The following is a 9,326-nucleotide window of genomic DNA, read 5'->3' as shown; positions in this document are numbered from 1 at the left end:
GCCATTTGTACTGGGTTCCCTAAACGTTAATACACAGTTTTTCTTGAACTTCTTTCATGATTTTTTCTGTTACTAGTTTTTAGGTTGATTAAAATGTATCTGTGCATGGACTTGTATTAATTTATCCTCTTGTGGTTAACTTTCCTTCTTCAATCTGTATATTTATGTTTTCTGCCAAGTTTGAGAGATTTTCAAATACAGGCATACCTTGTTTTATTGTGCTTTGCTTTACTGCACTTCAGAGATACTGCATTCATTACAAATTAAAGTTTTGTGGTGATCCTGGGTCCAGCAACTCTATTGGCACCATTTTTCCAAAAGCGTTTGTTCACTTCGCGTCTCTTTGTCACGTTTTGGTAAGTCTCACAATACTTCAAACTTGATTTTCATTGTTATTATTTTTGTCATGGTGATGTAATCAGTCATCTTTGACGTTAGCATTTTAATTATTTGGGGGCACCAGAACTGTGCCCATCCAAGACAACAACCTTAATCATGAATGTGTGTGTGCTGACCGTTCCACTGACCAGTCATTCCGCCATCTCTCTTCCTCTCCACAGGCCTCCTTACTCCTTGAGACACGACAATGTTGAAATTCGGCCAGTTTATACCCTACAGTGTCAAGTGTTAAGTGAAAAGTCACATGTCTCAAATTAAATCAAAAGCTAGAAATGATTCAGCTGACTGAAAAGGGCACACCAGAAGCCAACACAGGCCAAAAGCTAGGCCTCTTGTGGCAGTCAGCCAAGTTATGAATGCAAAAGAAAAGTTTTGGAAGGAAACTGAAAGTGCCACTCCAGTGAACACACAGATGATAAGAAGGCGAAACAGCCCTATTGCTGATATGGAGAACGTCTGTGTGGTCTGGATAGAAGGTCAAGCCAGCCACATTCCCTTAAGCCAAAGACTGCTCCAGAGAAAGGTCCTAACTCTCTTCAATTCTGTGAAGGTGGAGAAAGGCGAGGAAGCTGTGAAAGAAAAGCTGGAACCTCAGAGACGTTGGTTCGTGACTTAAGAAAAGAAGCCGTCTCCGTAACATCAAAGTGCAAGGCGAGGCAGCTGGTGCTGATGGAGAAGCTGCAGCAAGTTCTCCAGAAGACTGAGCTGATAATGCAGGAAGGTGGCAACAGTGAACAACAGATTTCCAATGTAGACAAAGCAGCCTTCTATTGGAAGAAGATGCCATCTAGGACTTTCATAACTAGAGAGAAGTCAATGCCTGGCTTCAAATCTTCTAAAGACAGGCTGACTCAGTAAGGGCTGGTGACTTTAAACTGAAGCCAATGTTCACTTACCATTCCAAAAATCTTGGGGTCCTTAATAATTATGCTGAATCTACTTTGCCTGTATTCTATAAATGGAACAATGAAGCCTGCATAACAGCACATCTGTTTACATCATACTATTTAAGTCAATTACTGACATGTACCACCCAGATTAAGATTCCTGCTCATTCACCAGGAATACACCTGGTCACCCAAGAGCTCTGATGAAGATGGACAATGAGATTAATCTTGTTTTCATGTCTGCCAACAAAATATCCATTCTGTAGCCCAAGGAGCAAGGAATAATTTTGATTTTCAAGTCTTACTATTTAAGAAATACATTTTAGGGGTGTCTGGGTGGCTCAGTCAGTTAAGCATCTGACTCTTGATTTCAACTTAGGTCATGATCTCGTGGGTCATGAGATCAAGCCCTGTGTCGGGCTCCAAGCTGGGCATGGAGCCTGCTTAAGCTTCTCTCTATCCCTCTCCCAATGCCCCTCCCCCCACTTGCACTCCCTCTCTCTCAAAAAAGAGAAAAAAAGAAATACATTTTAGAAGGCTATAGCTGCCATAGATAGTAATTTCCCTGATAGACCTGGGCAAAGTAATTGAAAACCTTCTGAAAAGGATGCCCTATTCCAGATTCCCATGTAGTTCATGGGAAAAAGTCAAAATACCAACATAACAGGGGTTTGGAGGAAGCTGACTGCAACCCTCATGGAGGACTTTGAGGGGTTCAAGACTTCAGGGGAGGAAGTCACTGCAGATGTGGTGGGAAGAGCACGAGAACTAGAACTGGAAGTGGAGCCTGAGGATAGGACTGAACTGCTATAGTCTCATGATGATAAAACCTGAACAGATGAGAAGTTGCTTCTTATGGATGAACAAAGAAAGCGGTTTCTTGAAATGGAATCTGCTTCTGAAGATGCTGTGAAGATTGTTGGAAGGACAAGAAAAGACCCAGACTGTCACATAAACTTGCTGATTAAGCAGCAGCAGGGTTTGATAGGACTGACTCCAATTCTGAAGGAAGTTCTGTGAGTAAAAGGCTGTCAAATGCTACAGAGAAACTGTTCGTGAAAGGAAGCATCGACTGATGTGGCAAACTTTGCATTGTTGCCACAAGAGATTGCCCCGGCCACCCAACCTTCAGCAACCACCACCCTGATCAGTTCACGGCCAACAACACTGAGGCAGGACCTTCCACCAGCAAAAAGATTACAGCTCCCTGAAAGCTCAGACAATGATTAGCATATTTTAGCAATAAAGTATTTTTAAATTAAGGTACGTGCTATTTTTTTCTATAGATATAGTGCTAGTGCACACGTAACAGACTACAGTAAGGTGTAAACGTAACTTTCATAAACACTGAGAAACCAAAAAATTCATCTGACTCGCTTTATTGTAACATTTGCTTTATTGTCATGATCTGGAACTGAACCTGCAATATCTCTGAGGTTTGCCTGTATCTGACAAAGAACTATAATCCAGAATATACAAAGTACTCTCAAAACTCATCAGTAAAACCACAAGCCAGTTAGAAAATGGGCAAAAGACAAAAAGAACCACTTCAACAAAGAGCAGAACAAGACAGCAAATATATAGTTGAAAACATTTTAAACACCATTAGGGAAATGCAAATTAAAATTACAGCAAGGGTGGCTCAGTTGGTTAAGCATCTGCCTTCAGCTCAGGTCATGATCCCAGGGTCCTGATACTGAGTCCCGCATTGGGCTCCTTGCTCAACGGGGAGCCTGCTTCTCCCTCTGCCTGCCACTCCTCCTGCTTGTGCTCTCTCTCTGACAAATAAATAAAATCTTAAAAAAAATAAAATGACAGCAAGCTATCACTACATACCTATCAGAATTTTTTTTTAAGATTTTACTTATTTAATTGAGACGGGGGCTGGGGGAGAGAGAAAACACATAAGAAGGAGGTGGAGAGGCAAAGAGAGAGAGAGAAGCAGACTCCCTGCTGAGCAGGGAGCCCGATCTGGGGCTTGATCCCAGGACCCTGAGATCATGACCTGAACCGAAGGCAGATGCTTAACCAACTGAGCCACCGAGGCGCCCCATCAGAATTTTTTAAAGATTTTATTTATTTATTTGAGAGAGAGCGAGAGCGCAAAGGAGCACAAATGGGGGGGGGGGGCAGAGGAAGAGGGAGAAGCAGACTCTCCACTGAGCAGGGAGCCTGACGCCAAGACTTGATCCCAGGACCCAGGGATCACAACCTGAGCCAAAGGCAGACACTTAACTAAGCCACCCCTCTCAGAACTGTTAAAACAAAAAATAGTCCTAACACAAACGATGGTAAGGATGCAGAGAAACTAGATGACTTACACATTATTGGTGGGAATACAAAACGGTGCATTCATAGCAGCTTATCTGTAATAGCCAAAAACTGCAAAAACCCCAGATCTATCACTGAATGGTTAAACAAACTATATATATGTTTATATATATATATATATATATATATATATATATATAACACAGAACACTATTCAGGAACAAAAAGGCATGAACCACTTATACAGTAACTTGGATGAATACTCAAGGTGTTATGTGTAGGGACAGAAACGAACCCCACAGGTGACATGCGTGTATCTCCATGTAACATGTCCGAACTGACAGTGGCAGAGCACAGAGGAGTAAAGAGGGTACGGTTATAAAAGGGCAACATGAGAGGTCCTTACGATGATGGAACTATACAGTATTTTGACTACAGTGGCAGATACACACAAGCTACACAAGTGACAAAGTTGTACTGTACTAAATATATACATGCAAACAAATGAAAAGAAGAAAAACTGGAGAAATGTTCCTAAGGCCTGTGATCAACGTCAATATCCTGGATGGGCTATTTATACAATAGTTTTGCAAAATGTTACCATTAGTGAAAATTGGGTAAAGTGTTCCCTGGACTTGTATGTATTGTTTCTTAAAACTGCATGTGAATCTACATTCCTCTCATAAAAATTTCAATTTAAAAAAATAGCAAGATGGTAGATGTTCACCTAAGAACTTACTCCAAATAAAAGCATTAAGACAGAAGGCAGTGATTATCAGACAGGATAAGAAAGCAAGAGTCAACTCTATCCTATAGAAAAAATTCACTTTAAATTAAATGACAAATATAGACTAAAGAAAGATGGAATTAGATATAGCATGCAAACACTAATCATAAGCTGAAGTGGTTATATTAATATCAAAAAAAAGCAGATTTCAAGACAAGGAATTTTGCCAGGAATGAACAGGAAAATTACAGAATGAGAAAGAAGAGCTTCAAGTTGTATGACAAACCGACAATAGAAAAACACAAAGTCACAATTACAGCTGGAAACTTCATACCTGTCTCAGGAATTGATAAAACAACTGAAAGGGAAATTAAGCATAGATACGTATAATTTGCAAAACATTATCAACCAACTGACATTTTAGAACACCTCACCCAGTGACAGCGGAATACATAATCTTTTCAAGTTCACATGGAACATTCACCAAGAAAAACTTAAGGAAAATCATAAAGATTATATTCTCTGAACACAAACAAGTTAGAAATGAATAGAAAAGTATCTGAAAAAAAATCCCAAATATTTAGAAATCACACAACAGTTTTCTAAATAACCCATGGCAGGGGTGGGTTGAGAAACCTTAACGTAAATTAGAAAATATTTTTAACTAAATGAAAATGAACACATAACTTTCCAGAATTTCTAGATGCTGGAGTGAAATTCAGAACTTTAAAAGTTTATAATTAAAATGAAAATAGTATCGGGCGCCTGGGTGGCTCAGTCGTTAAGCGTCCGCCTTCAGCTCAAGTCATGATCCCAGGTTCCTGGGATCGAGTCCCACATCGGGCTCCCTGCTTGGCAAGAAGCCTGCTTCTCCCTCTCCCATTCCCCCTGCTTATGTTCCTGCTCTCGCTATTTCTCTCTCTGTCAAATAAATAAATAAAATCTTAAAAAAAAAAAAAAATGAAAATAGTATCAAAATCAGTGAAAACCCAGCTTTCATTTTAAGAAGTTAAAAAAAGGGCGCCTGGGTGGCTCAGTTGGTTAAGCGACTGCCTTCGGCTCAGGTCATGATCCTGGAGTCCCTGGATCGAGTCCCGCATCGGGCTCCCTGCTTGGCAGGGAGTCTGCTTCTCCCTCTGACCCTCCCCCCTCTCATGTGCTTGCTCTCTCTCATTCTCTCTCTCTCTCAAATAAATAAAAATCTTAAAAAAAAAAAAAAAAGAAGTTAAAAAAAGAACTAACCCCATAGTGAATGGAAACATAAAAATAGTAGCGAAGTGAACGTAAGTCAATGAAATAAAAAAAGGACAAATAGAGAAAATCAATGAAACCAAAAGCTCATTCTTTTGAAAAACATAATCAGTGAAACTGATTAATTTCCTCCAAACCAATGAAGAGAAAACAAATTTTATCAATGTAAAAACGAAAGAGGGGTGATCAGTACAGATCATACAGACGTCATTCTTTATGAATAATGACACAACCGTCTTTAACGCAGAATCTGCAAATCAAACTCAGCAACATATAAATGATGGACCACAACCAAGTGGATTTTATTCCAGAAATACAAGGTTGTTTAAACATCTAAAAATATGTAAATGTAATTAATCATATCAGAAAAATTTAAAAAGGAATCATGTGATTATTAGATTTTTGTGCTTTTTAAAAGGCCAAATGCCAAAAATCAACATTTATTCATAAAACTCTCAGCTGACATGAAACATATGGTAAACGACTCAATGCTGTCCCCTAAGACTGCAAGTAAGGCGAGGATGTCTTTTGTCACCAGTTCTCTTCAGCATTGTAGTGAGAATGCAGTAAAGGCAAAAAAAAAAAAAAAAAGAAAAAAAGAAGAAAGAAAGAAAAAAAATGTAAACAGCATAAAGATTGAAAAGAAAGAACCAAGTGCAGGAGACATGATCATATACAATTAGAAAATCTTATGGACTCAAAAAGCTACCAAAATGATGTTTATCAAGGTTACAGGAAACAAGGTCAATACACAAGGATCAACTGTATTGCTATAGATTAACAAAGAACTACTGAAAGTGAAATTACATAAACAATACTACTTATAATGGCATCCAAATCAAGACAGACTTAGGGATAAATCTAACAAAACAATGTCTGTACTCAGGCAATACAAAACGCTGCTGAGAGAAATTAAAGACCTAATTAAATGGTGAGATAGAGCACATTCATGGATCAGAAAAGTCAGTATTAAGATGTCAACTTTTCCCAGACATACAGAATCAATAAAATCCTAAAAGCAATATGAAAGCAGCCTTTGTTTGTTTTTTTTTTTTTTAAGAAACCGACAAGTTCATTCTAAAATGTATGTGGAAATGCAAAAGACCTGCAAGGGCCTAAACAGTTCTGGACAAGAGAACAAAGTTGAAGAATTGATACAATTTCATTTAAAGACTTATTAACAAAGATATAGCAATAAAGACAATGTAGAGAAGCTAAACAGATCAATGGGACAGGAAAAAGGACCCAAAGGTAGAAACCACCCCCCAACACACACAAAGACAAATAATCAATTGGATGTCTTAAAAGGTGCCAAGGTAATTCAATGGAGAAAAGATAGTCTTTTCAACAAATGGTGCTGAAAAAACGGAATGTTCAAATGGAATAATATAAATTTTGACCCTTAAAACACTATACACAAAAATGTATTCCAAATAGATCATATACCTAACACAGAGCTAAAGCATTTAGAAAACAAGAGGAAAAATCTCTGATACTATTGAGTCTGCAAAGATTTCTTAAAAAAGATTAAACCTGGTAAGCTGGACTTTATCAAAATGAAAAACTTCCACAAATCCACAAACGGGGGGTACAGATTGGGGAAAATATCCAATCAATAAAAAATCTTTATAACTCAAAAATAAGACAAACAACCTACAAAGTGGGCAAACGATTTAAACAGATGCTTCACAAAATAAGATACACAAATGGCCAGTAAGTAAGTGAAAGATGCGTAACATCATTATTTATCAAGGAAATGCAAATGAAAAGCACAGGGAAATGCCACTATGCACATTAAAATGGCTGTATTAAAAAGTAACAATATCAAGTATTGACAAAAATGTGAAATAACTACAACTCTCACACACTGGTGACAGAAATGTAAATGGAACAACCACTTCAGAGAGGTCTGACATTACATATACTAATCCTACAAACTGAAAAACTTTGCTCCTAAGTATTTACCCGAGAGAAATAAAAACATGCCTACATTAAAATGCACATGAAGTTCACTGCAGCTATGTTCATAACAACCAAAAACTGGAAAGAGAATGGATACACTGTAATTAAGCATACAATAAAATATGACTTAATAAAAAACAAAGGAGTTACTGACAGATGCTAAAACATGGATGCATCTCAAAATCATGCTGAATAAAAGACAAGGAAGAGGACATCTTGGATATCTCCATTTATGTGAAATGATATTTTAAAAAATCAGTCTAACCTAGTTACTGAAAGCAGATCATTGGTTGCCAGGGGCCGTGGTGGGGGGCGAGTCCCAGAAGTGACTGGGAAAGGGGAATGAGAAACCCTTCTGGGTAATGGGTGTTGTCTCTCTAAACTGTAGGAGTCATATGTATGAGTATACTCTTATTAAAACTTGAGTTGGTATATTTAACCATATTTAAATTATTGCCCAGAGTTGATTTTTAAAAATTTGGGAACATTATTATTTTAATAACAAAGCTCTTAAATTTTGAAAATCATAAACAGGAAAATAGACAATACTGTTATAGTCATATATCATGCTTTATTAAAATGCATCAACTAAAGCTAAATATGTCAATATGTATAAATATCAAAACCATGCACCTGAAGACAAAAGCAAGTTGCAAAACATGTGTTCCCACTGATATACAAGCAAAACAATGTTAGACACACACACACAGAGAAATACATGTAAAATATTACTGTAAAAGTAATGAGATGTGAGATCAATATTAACGAAATTTAGAAAAGTGCTGAAGGTGGTAGAAGTTATAGGATATGGAATGGATTTGAGGATGGTATGCAGATACTTCAACTATTCTCGTACATTACTTCCAACCTGCAGCAGACACAGCAATGGTTATGATATTCCTCATAACTGGACACACCCCCTGGAAAGGTGGGCTATCACTGGGTCAATAGGCCTGAATTCAAGAAAGTTGAGCTATGATGAGCTTCCTGGAAATTTCAGCTGGGACACGAAGGTCATATGCCCTACAGTAGTCTACTTTCATTAACACACTCAATGTTTCTTCTGGTTCCTGAACCTAAGAAGAGGAAGCAGATACGTCCTCCAGACTGTCCCTGGCTGCTGGCAGTGTACATTCTGATATGAGTCTAGTCCATGGGGAGAACCCCTCGAGTAGACCCCAGGATGAACCAGACCATCAAGCATTCTTCGCAGAGGTAACAGCATAGTTTGGGGACAGACTAATCAAAAACCCATGATGGCTCATGCTAGGGAGGGCCACGGGGTGACATGTGTTTCTCCCAAAGTGAAATCAGAGTCTGAGAAGATTATTCAGTTTATTTGTTCTTTTCAAAAAGCTTCGCATTCCAGTTAATGTTTTTAAAAATGTCTATCTTCAGCTTTATTTCTATTAAAAAATTTGAGATTAGAGAAAAACATAACTTTAAGAATAATATATCTAAAGGACAATTTCTGTCCATATTTCCTAAAGACATACTTCCTTCAATAAAATCTTCACATATAATAAAGTCTGAATTTTGTTAAAGTCTGCACATTCAAAACATCTTTATGACTTCCTCCAATATCAATTGTCTTGCTGAACAAAATGGCATTTCTTGATAAAGTCTCAACCACATTTGCTGCATTCTTTGGGTATCTTCCCTATTATTGCCCTGACATACATTGAGTACAACTTGTGTAAGAAGGTCTCAAAAAAATACAAGATGTTGACACTTTTTCCCAAGTGTGGTCTGATTGTTATTTATGGCCAAATTCTGGAAGAACATTTTCACTCATCTGTTTGATTGACAGGATTATCTCCTATGTAAGT

Source organism: Neomonachus schauinslandi, chromosome 6 (genome assembly GCF_002201575.2).
Source record: "Neomonachus schauinslandi chromosome 6, ASM220157v2, whole genome shotgun sequence".
Classification (NCBI taxonomy): Eukaryota; Metazoa; Chordata; class Mammalia; order Carnivora; family Phocidae; genus Neomonachus; species Neomonachus schauinslandi.
Note: the sequence above shows the minus strand (reverse complement) of the source record.